At 38.3% G+C, this 11,897-nt stretch overlaps 2 long non-coding RNA genes across 2 annotated transcripts; both read right to left on the reverse strand.

Moving 5' to 3' along the window:
• Positions 1–1,278: 1,278 nt before the first annotated feature.
• LOC149143800 (uncharacterized) lies at positions 1,279–2,124 on the reverse strand. The gene is made up of 3 exons (XR_016264031.1): positions 1,947–2,124; positions 1,773–1,831; positions 1,279–1,654 (listed from the first exon to the last, which is right to left on the reverse strand). It is a non-coding gene; the product is annotated as an uncharacterized LOC149143800 (long non-coding RNA).
• A 7,148-nt stretch (positions 2,125–9,272) lies between these two features.
• Positions 9,273–9,861, reverse strand: LOC149143801 (uncharacterized). Its single transcript, XR_016264060.1, has 2 exons — positions 9,786–9,861; positions 9,273–9,667 (listed from the first exon to the last, which is right to left on the reverse strand). It is a non-coding gene; the product is annotated as an uncharacterized LOC149143801 (long non-coding RNA).
• Between the last annotated feature and the right edge of the window lie 2,036 nt (positions 9,862–11,897).

An 11,897-nucleotide genomic window follows, 5' to 3' on the forward strand; every position in this document is an offset into this window, starting at 1 on the left:
GTCTGTTGGAAAAAAGATGATATTAGGCAGCTAGCGAAAGAGAAGAAGGGGGGAGGAGAGAGAGCAGATAGAGAAAAGAGGTTAAGTCTGGTAGAGACCAGATAACCAGGTTAAGTCTGGTAGAGACCAGATAACCCAGCACAGCAGTGCATGAGTCTTGTTGAGGGCTGCAGGCCTGCAAGACGGCTCGGGGGGAGAATCCAAGGTATCACTGGATCTCATGGTTGGGTGGATAAGAGCAAACCTACAAGTTGCAGGTGAAATTCTGGAGCATTGAAATTCATGTGTCTGACAGAACAGGTATGGGTTGTTACCAGATTAGCTTTCTATATTCTGTATACTGGTATATAAAAGAAAGTACAGTGAAGCTTCAGTTTTCTGAGTGATAGTTAACTACTTAGTTAATGGAAGTATTGCATACAACTCTATGAGTCTATATTGCTGTCTGTTTAAACTCATCGATGGTGAACTAAATGTTATATCAATGCATGATAACTATGATACAAATGTATGTTAGCTGAATGAAAGTTGTAAACAGTACATAAGCTACAGACCGAGTTGATATCTGGAAGCTGTAAGATTACATACAATCTATAGATAGAGCCGATAAGAGAACTCTGTAGCAGTTAATGCATAAACCATAAGAATCGAAACACATTAGCTGTGAGTAAACCCAAGATATAACTGGCTACATGAATCGCTTCATGACTATCTGTAGTCGTATGAGAAACCTTATAAAGTTCTTAACAGCATAACAGTAACACAACGATAATGCATGAATGGTTCGATGGGGAAAAACAACCATGCGCACTATAACTGTAGGAACGGAAAACAGCATATATGTTAAATAACTGTGTAATCACGAAACCACAGAAGACATTGTGTGCCTCATGCTATACGGAAATCCGTTCTCAGAGGTAACTCATCGAAACCCAGTACTTAGGGTCTCATTCTACAATATATGCAACCTCGGATAGATGAATATAAACATTTATGTCTGTAATGAAACATATTAATAACCTGAGAGGCGCTCTATAAGCCCAGAACACTGTGACAGCGGTCACTTAACCTCCGTCTCAGGTATGAGAGGTTGTGTGAACAGAGGGTTTCAATGCCACAAACCCTTGTGAGTATTATCAAACCCTCGAGGGGTTAAGCCAGTTTATTAAAAGACAAACGGCCGTAGCTTAATAAATAAAAACCCCATAACAAATCTGAAGAGTGGAATCACATAAAACACAGACAAACGAATGCTCGATATAACCAAGATAAATGCAAATACGCTTTGTGCGTTCAAAGAAGCAACTCATTCCTATATATGTATATCCATGTCATGAAACAGAGAACCCCGCAGGGTATGGCTCTAGACAATTCGTAAGATAACCAGAGAACCGAGGGTAAATCCTGGTCTCGGCAAATATGCATTACATCCGACAAAACTCATTGCGGGTAAATAACAACAGAAGAGTTAAATAACAGTCTTGACTTAAACCAAGTTCCGACAAGGGTTGCCGTGAGTTTCCAAAGTAAGATTTACAAACTGAATGAGAAACAAAATACATATATATCAATATTGCATAACCAGATTAGGCACGGCTCCGGCACAAGGAGGCCTACCACTTATCCTAACCCGGTTTGACCAAAGAGGGTAAACCTGAGACAACAGGTGAAAGTTGTCAGGAGGAAACCCCAGGTCGAAGGATCGAATCCGCATATAAATCCTTAAGATTTCAAATACACTGTGAATCTACAAACCTACGTAAGGGAAATACCTGGTATGTTCCGGATTCCTGGAATACCTGTCGCGGAATGGAGACCAAGGAGCCGGTGCCTGCACAATCCAAAAACTTGAGGTTAGATTAATATAACCAGAACAATAACCTGTGACAACGATACTATCAAAGATAATGAGCCATGTGTAATAGCTGAGACTCGGCGGATATTACCTGGGTTGACTGAAATGAGCCGGCACTAAGAGCAGAAAGGATCCGTGGAGCAGAAGTGAGCACCACCAACTGAACAGGTGCAAATGAACCCGAGTCTTGCGGCCCGAGATTTTAATAAACTCACTAAACCCTGAATTCATTGTGAGCCCTTAGATCAGCTCGGAAGATCCTCACCGTTCGTTCGGATGGGAGTTGGCGCGCATCAACAGCGTTCCCTCCAAAGTTTCACATGGGTCGAGTACGATGCCAGCCACCTGGCCAGGGTAGATGAGCCATTAATGTTCCCTCACACCTGGCGCTTGGGTGGATGTATGGTACCATTGAACATGACAGACAAGCCATACAACGATAACATAATGCCGTGTATATAAATATCAAGGGAGTTATGAATTGTCAAAGAATTAACACACGTATATAACCCAGTTACATGTCGGTAATCAAGAATTAAATAATTACTTGGTATTATTAAGGTTGATATGCATGTATATAAAGGGTTAGCATTATAAATAAATTTTATTTTATGGTATATTCCCATGGGGACGTGACAATATGGTATCAGAGCTAAAGGTTGCAGTACTGGCGCCTTTGGGAATTGGTAAGTGGAAAGGATATTGAAGTACGCCATTAACTCAGGTATGAGTTTAATCATTCGCATATTCATTTATGTCGTACACTACTTTTGGCGTGACAGGTGTGATTCATGTTTATAACTTCTTTGAGAAGTAGGTGATAAGTTGTTGCATAACTACGTTCATAACGTTAAATTCCTGATGAGGATAAAAGACAATGAAACTTTTGTCACACCGAAGAACAATATTGAGTACTCATTACACTTAAGAACAATATTGAACACTCAGTGAGGAAGTGACGATCAACTACCAACTTTTGATTTGCACATATGGCAATAACAACAATGCATATATTGAACTAGATTGAAATTACAATGAACGAAACTTAATAGGCCAATGCATGAATATAACCAGGGGGAACATCCTTGAATAGGATGAAAAATTGTTTTAAAAAGAACATTAGAAGAACCCCTTTAGATATTGAAAACATGCAATGAGTCAAGCAGCGAGACTTGATTTTCATAACTAACTTTTGATTCAGTCTTATCATGGATGCATGAAGATGATTGGTAGTTGAGATTGGTTAGTGTTGTATGACTAACCCATAGAACTTATATGCATTAATTCAATTGGACTAAGATTGTTACAATTCGTAAACAAGTGAAGGTTGATTGATGTCACATGCATGGAATGTGTGTATGAAGATTTTTACTCTCTCTGTGCTATAGTCTAGTTGTTCATAAGAAGAGTTCTTAATTTTATTCACCATGAGAATGCATGATGAATAGTATATGCTTATGTCCTAATAGTTTTAATGATGATTACCCTCTAATTAAGTGAAATCCATTAGCATGGTATGTGTTTATCATTACTTGTTGAGAGATAAAAACCATTGGAACCTCGATGTAAGGATGGTTGAATTTATCTCTACTATGGGAATGATGGATTTCTTATGCATGTTGCATTCCAGTGTGAAGTAAATTGTAGAGGCATGTGCAGTGGGTAACATTTCTAGGACCTATTCATGGTATAATTACATGTGATAATTATACATAAATGGACTACCTGTGTTAATACAATTGTCAGTAAACTCTAACTACCTTCCCCAGCTATAGATGCTTCCAAAGGAAAAGGAAGCAAGGAGAAGGAAGAAGACCGTGCTGTAGGGACAGACGGAGATGGGAAAAGAAATCGCTAAGCCTGGTGATGACCAGATAGAGCAAGCTTGGGTATCAGAATCTTGCAGAAAACTCTAAGTCTGGAAATGACTAGATAGTGCTTGATGTGCATGTGAGTATTCCCTTGACCATGCTTAAGGAGTTGGAAAATGATAACTATAGTGTATTGATGTAAATGATATTCGTAATGCTTCCTTGAAGTCATTGTTCTGAAAGGGACACATAGTATTGTTATGATAGTTGTTGCGTCTAGCATCAAGTGGTAACTCTGGTGCGTGTGTGACACTTAGGAGATTATGCTTCTAATCGCATAAAGTAGAGCCATTGCTTTCGGTAAGGGTGGTTTAACTTGTTAGTTATGCATGTTGATCCAGGGATAAGATAAGTGTCTTGTCCACTTTCTTGAAGAACACATATGAATGTCTTATATGATTTCTTAGTAGAGAAAGTATTTGAATGCATGCAATAAAAGAATGGTTCTTTTATAGATTTTCTTGGTAAAGAAAATGGGATAAGGCATGCAGTTAAAGATTGACTGTTTATATGTTTTCTTATGATAACACCTGCAGTAAAAGAATTGGTTATTTTATATGCTTCTTAGTAAAAGAATTGGTATTTCCTCCTAGTCGGACTACATGTGAGTCTTGTGAGAGAAATGTTTGTCTCTCATTGTTTTTTTTTGGGAATAAAATCCTTGCTAAATATGGCTAAAGTATCTTCTTGAGAAAAGAGGATGAGGCATGTAAATGTCCCGAGGACATAGCATGGAAGGTGGCCAAGTTTTCTTGAATTAAAATATGTATCTTTATTTGATAAAAGCTTCTTGGAAAATATATATATATATATATATATATATATATATATATATATATATATATATATATATATAGATATATGCTAATTGCATTATGATTCTAGTTAGTCTCTAAGTTCTAGTGAAATGATTATGCATTACATGCATGATAAAAGATAACTAAGGATGTGCTTCTAGGCACATAGATATTTATCCCTAATTTCTTGAGGAAAGAGTATATTACCTATATACATAAATATAGTCTCATCCTAAGAGTATGCATACTTCATGTATGAAGATAAAGGATTTTAAGAGAGTTCTTGAAAATGGAAATAAAGGTTCTGTCCTTTAAAGACACATTAGAATAGTGTTCATACAAGAACCAAAATCCTTACTTGTTTCATGAAAAGAACTACGTGCATTAAAGTAAAGTAATTGTGTTAGGAGAACACATGTTGCATATTGGTAGCTATTTTGACTTTGGAATTATGAGACTGTGCGTACTTAGAGAAAGTGGTCATGATAGTTTCCTTGAAAATAATACTCTCTTGGAGAGATTGTCTTGATGGAAGAGCTGTGTTGATTGCTTGATTTGATGCATAAAGGATAAGTAAACCTTGTTTTTGTATCTTGGTTTTTATGCCGAAAGATAGACATCTTTAATAATTTCTTGAAAGGGAATCTTGAGAAATCCTCACATCGAAAGATAGAGAAATGAGGATTAAAATGACTTCCTTAAGAAAGAGGTATGTGGTTTGTCGTATGAAATGATGGTGGTCTTCTAGTGAAGGGAGTAAGTGTTGCATACATTAAAGAAGGGCTTATATGATAAGCAATAGTATGCACAAAGATTAGTCATCGTGACATAAGAGTTATGTTCTCGTATGTTAGAGAAATTATGTTTAATTACACTAACGATGCATGACTAAAGCTAGCCATAGTAAACGTAAGATAATACTCCGTTAATGATGATTTGAATTGGAACAACAGGCTATGGCAAAATTGGAAATGTTTAGATTATTAACTCAACTGTTGTTGACATTTATACGTTAATGAGTGTTTGCATATGCTTTTATACATGACAGTATTGTGTGCATGCACATTCCTGGAAATGGAATACGTGTTAACTGATGCATATCCATAACTAACGTTGCTGATGGGATTAAGTAGCGGTAGCGTAATGGCAACAAGAAAACTCATCACGTAAATTGCTGCAATGTGAATTGCAATCACAAATGAGAAAGAATGAGGTTATATGATATGCATGAATTATGATATTTGGAAATTTGCATGCATACAACGTGTATGATAGATATGTTCCATCGAACTAGATGTTGTGGACCAGGATGAGGGATAAGTGTAAATGCATGGTGTACATGCATGTTTATTTTGTTAATGATAATGATTATATGGTTCATTGTGTAAATTACTTTGAGAAAGAGTAATAAAAGAGAAATTTAACATGCCAGACAATCGCGGATACTTGGGTTGATGACAGTTACCTGCCTGGAGGGGTTGATGGTACTTGTCTGCCCGGATTGTAAAAGGCTTGAATGCCTTGGGTTGATGACAGTTACCTGCCTGGAGGGGTTGATGGTACTTGTCTGCCCAGATTGTAAAAGGCTTGAATGCCTTGGGTTGATGACAGTTACCTGCCTGGAGGGGTTGATGGTACTTGTCTGCCCGGATTGTAAAAGGCTTGAATGCCTTGGGTTGATGACAGTTACCTGCCTGGAGGGGTTGATGGTACTTGTCTGCCCGGATTGTGAAAGGCTTGAATGCCTTGGGTTGATGACAGTTACCTGCCTAGAGGGGTTGATGGTACTTGTCTGCCCAGATTGTAAAAGGCTTGAATGCCTTGGGTTGATGACAGTTACCTGCCTGGAGGGGTTGATGGTACTTGTCTGCCCGGATTGTGAAAGGCTTGAATGCCTTGGGTTGATGACAGTTACCTGCCTGGAGGGGTTGATGGTACTTGTCTACCTGGATTGTAAAAGGCTTGAATGCCTTGGGTTGATGACAGTTACCTGCCTGGAGGGGTTGATGGTACTTGTCTGCCCGGATTGTGAAAGGCTTGAATGCCTTGGGTTGATGACAGTTACCTGCCTGGAGGGGTTGATGGTACTTGTCTGCCCGGATTGTGAGAGGCTGGAATGCCTTGGGTTGATGGCAGCTACCTGCCCGGAGGGGTTGATGGTATTTGTCTGCCCAGATTTACTCTCCCTGGAATTCTTGAGCTGGTTGGCCAGTGGACTTCCATGTTAGACCTGGTAAGGTCTCTATAAAAGAAACTATCTGGATGTGAAAATGACTCGGTTTGGTTGTGGAAACCAGTTCCCATGGATTGGGGAATTCTTTAGCCTCTTATGGTGCTCATAGCTAAAGAAATGAATGAATCAGCTATATGATATGTTGAAAATAAATTCTCTATATAGTTGTGTGAAATATGTTATGCACATTTAACAAGAAATGAGCTTAGTGCTCAATGAGGAGTAATTGGAAATTTTAATTCCTTTATTATATTATTAAGGTTGTAAACCTCTTAGTGGGAGCTAAGACAGTTCTGGCTTGATGCAGAGATTGACTGTTTTGATGATTAGAGAGCTAGGTGCTCTTTTGGTACATCTAGAAGCACTTGCGAATGTCTTTAGTGAGAATTCGTTCAGTGTGCACGAGAGCAGTGATTCATCATTTGATGATTAGTGTTAGTGCTCTTTAAGTACTTGTAAAAACACTGTGATTTAGAAATCATCTAGCATTGCACACTTGATTGATAGTCAAACGTATTTCTTTGACTTAAAATATAGTGACTAATGTGATTGAGGTTGTTAGTCATATATTACAGGAATTACTTACCGTGGAAGAATGAACAGTTTCCAACCACTATTAAAATACTTACATGAAAGTACTCATGGTTTTCAAAATAGATGGTAAGTAATGGTAAGTTGGCATAGAGAATTGTTTTATGAATGAATAAGGGCCAAGTGGTGGCGATTAGAAGTTGCATATTTTTGCAACTATTGATGCTTGTAACTAATGATATTTCGTATGACTATATCATTACTATTTTGTTTGTTGTCTTTTCTTGGAATGGAATCGTTGATTTCAAAGAGAAAGGATCACATTTTGTGTGGTTACACGATTATACAATGAGTAAAATCTCAAGTTCTCAATGAAGGATGAACACCGAGGACGGTGTTCCTGTTAAGGGGGGGAGTATGTAATATCCCTAAATAACTCGATGAAAACTATACGGTTGAGTAAGTGGTAATTCTTTAAAAAAAAAAAAAAATAAAAAAAAAAAAATACGAATTAGTTTAAAAACTAATTCTGGTTATTCATAAAACTAATTATGGGGAACATGCTGGCGAATTGTGTGTGGAACCAGTGATAACTGATTCTTGATTTTGGGAAATCGGATGAGATCGAAGGGTTCCAGTTTCGTCACGTGAGGATTGCCAGCCATGATGGCAGATATCAGTTACACCTTCTTTTAAAAACGGAAATTTAAATCCCCAACAGGGGGTCTGTTGGAAAAAAGATGATATTAGGCAGCCAGCGAAAGAGAAGAAGGGGAAGAGAGAGAGCAGATAGAGAAAAGAGGTTAAGTCTGGTAGAGACCAGATAACCAGGTTAAGTCTGGTAGAGACCAGATAACCCTAGCACAACTGTGCAAGTGTCTTGTTGAGGGCTGCAGGCCTGCAAGACAGCTCGGGGGGAGAATCCAAGGTATCACTGGATCTCATGGTTGGGTGGATAAGAGCAAACCTACAAGTTGCAGGTGAAATTCTGGAGCATTGAAATTCATGTGTCTGACAGAACAGGTATGGGTTGTTACCAGATTAGCTTTCTATATTCTGTATACTGGTATATAAAAGAAAGTACAGTGAAGCTTCAGTTTTCTGAGTGATAGTTAACTACTTAGTTAATGGAAGTATTGCATACAGCTCTATGAGTCTATATTGCTGTCTGTTTAAACTCATCGATGGTGAACTAAATGTTATATCAATGCATGATAACTATGATACAAATGTATGTTAGCTGAATGAAAGCTGTAAACAGTACATAAGCTACAGACCGAGTTGATATCTGGAAGCTGTAAGATTACATACAATCTACAGATAGAGCCGATAAGAGAACGCTGTAGCAGTTAATGCATAAACCATAAGAATCGAAACACATTAGCTGTGAGAAAACCCAAGATATAACTGGCTGCATGAATCGCTTCATGACTATCTGTAGTCGTATGAGAAACCTTATAAAGTTCTTAACAGCATAACAGTAAAACACAGCGATAATGCATGAATGGTTCGATGGGGAAAAACAACCATGCGCACTATAACTGTAGGAACGGAAAACAGCATATATGTTAAATAACTGTGTAATCACGAAACCACAGAAGACATTGTGTGCCTCATGCTATACGGAAATCCGTTCTCAGAGGTAACTCATCGAAACCCAGTACTTAGGGTCTCATTCTACAATATATGCAACCTCGGATAGATGAATATAAACATTTATGTCTGTAATGAAACATATTAATAACCTGAGAGGCGCTCTATAAGCCCAGAACACTGTGACAGTGGTCACTTAACCTCTGTCTCAGGTATGAGAGGTTGTGTGAACAGAGGGTTTCAATGCCACAAACCCTTGTGAGTATTATCAAACCCTCGAGGGGTTAAGCCAGTTTATTAAAAGACAAACGGCCGTAGCTTAATAAATAAAAACCCCATAACAAATCTGAAGAGTGGAATCACATAAAACACAGACAAACGAATGCTCGATATAACCAAGATAAATGCAAATACGCTTTGTGCGTTCAAAGAAGCAACTCATTCCTATATATGTATATCCAATGTCATGAAACAGAGAACCCCGCAGGGTATGGCACTAGACAATTCGTAAGATAACCAGAGAACCGAGGGTAAATCCTGGTCTCGGCAAATATGCATTACATCCGACAAAACTCATTGCGGGTATATAACAACAGAAGAGTTAAATAACAGTCTTGACTTAAACCAAGTTCCGGCAAGGGTTGCCGTGAGTTTCCAAAGTAAGATTTACAAACTGAATGAGAAACAAAATACATATATATCAATATTGCATAACCAGATTAGGCACGGCTCCGGCACGAGGAGGCCTACCGCTTATCCTAACCCGGTTTGACCAAAGAGGGTAAACCTGAGACAACAGGTGAAAGTTGTCAGGAGGAAACCCCAGGTCGAAGGATCGAATCCGCATATAAATCCTTAAGATTTCAAATACACTGTGAATCTACAAACCTACGTAAGGGAAATACCTGGTATGTTCCGGATTCCTGGAATACCTGTCGCGGAATGGAGACCAAGGAGCCGGTGCCTGCACAATCCAAAAACTTGAGGTTAGAATAATATAACCAGAACAATAACCTGTGACAACGATACTATCAAAGAAAATGAGCCATGTGTAATAGCTGAGGCTCGGCGGTGTTACCAGGGTTGACTGAAACGAACCAGCACTAAGAGCAGAAAGGATCCGTGGAGCAGAAGTGAGCACCACCAACTGAACAGGTGCAAATGAACCCGAGTCTTGCGGCCCGAGATTTTAATAAACCCACTAAACCCTGAATTCATTGTGAGCCCTTAGATCAGCTCGGAAGATCCTCACCGTTCGTTCGGATGGGAGTTGGCGCGCATCAACAGCGTTCCCTCCAAAGTTTCACATGGGTCGAGTACGATGCCAGCCACCTGGCCAGGGTAGATGAGCCATTAATGTTCCCTCACACCTGGCGCTTGGGTGGATGTATGGTACCATTGAACATGACAGACAAGCCATACAACGATAACATAATGCCGTGTATATAAATATCAAGGGAGTTATGAATTGTCAAAGAATTAACACACGTATATAACCCAGTTACATGTCGGTAATCAAGAATTAAATAATTACTTGGTATTATTAAGGTTGATATGCATGTATATAAAGGGTTAGCATTATAAGTAAATTTTCTTTTTATGGTATATTCCCATGGGGACGTGACAATATGGTATCAGAGCTAAAGGTTGCAGTACTGGCGCCTTTGGGAATTGGTAAGCGGAAAGGATATTGAAGTACGCCATTAACTCAGGTATGAGTTTAATCATTCGCATATTCATTTATGTCGTACACTACTTTTGGCGTGACAGGTGTGATTCATGTTTATAACTTCTTTGAGAAGTAGGTGATAAGTTGTTGCATAACTACGTTCATAACGTTAAATTCCTGATGAGGATAAAAGACAATGAAACTTTTGTCACACCGAAGAACAATATTGAGTACTCATTACACTTAAGAACAATATTGAACACTCAGTGAGGAAGTGACAATCAACTACCAACTTTTGATTTGCACATATGGCAATAACAACAATGCATATATTGACCTAGATTGAAATTACAATGAACAAAACTTAATAGGCCAATGCATGAATATAACCAGGGGGAACATCCTTGAATAGGATGAAAAATTGTTTTAAAAAGAACATTAGAAGAACCCCTTTAGATATTGAAAACATGCAATGAGTCAAGCAGCGAGACTTGATTTTCATAACTAACTTTTGATTCAGTCTTGTCATGGATGCATGAAGACGATTGGTAGTTGAGATTGGTTAGTGTTGTATGACTAACCCATAGAACTTATATGCATTAATTCAATTGGACTAAGATTGTTACAATTCGTAAACAAGTGAAGGTTGATTGATGTCACATGCATGGAATGTGTGTATGAAGATTTTTACTCTCTCTGTGCTATAGTCTAGTTGTTCATAAGAAGAGTTCTTAATTTTATTCACCATGAGAATGCATGATGAATAGTATATGCTTATGTCCTAATAGTTTTAATGATGATTACCCTCTAATTAAGTGAAATCCATTAGCATGGTATGTGTTTATCATTACTTGTTGAGAGATAAAAACCATTGGAACCTCGATGTAAGGATGGTTGAATTTATCTCTACTATGGGAATGATGGATTTCTTATGCATGTTGCATTCCAGTGTGAAGTAAATTGTAGAGGCATGTGCAGTGGGTAACATTTCTAGGACCTATTCATGATATAATTACATGTGATAATTATACATAAATGGACTACTTATGTTAATACAATTGTCAGTAAACTCTAACTACCTTCCCCAGCTATAGATGCTTCCAAAGGAAAAGGAAGCAAGGAGAAGGAAGAAGACCGTGCTGTAGGGACAGACGGAGATGGGAAAAGAAATCGCTAAGCCTGGTGATGACCAGATATAGCAAGCTTGGGTATCAGTATCTTGCAGAAAAATCTAAGTCTGGAAATGACTAGATAGTGCTTGATGTGCATGTGAGTATTCCCTTGACCATGCTTAAGGAGTTGGAAAATGATAACTATAGTGTATTGATGTTAATGATTTTCGTAATGC

Source organism: Pinus tabuliformis, chromosome X (assembly GCF_031772625.1).
Source record: "Pinus tabuliformis cultivar Carrire ecotype Pingquan chromosome X, CPIR1, whole genome shotgun sequence".
Lineage (NCBI taxonomy): Eukaryota > Viridiplantae > Streptophyta > Pinopsida > Pinales > Pinaceae > Pinus > Pinus tabuliformis.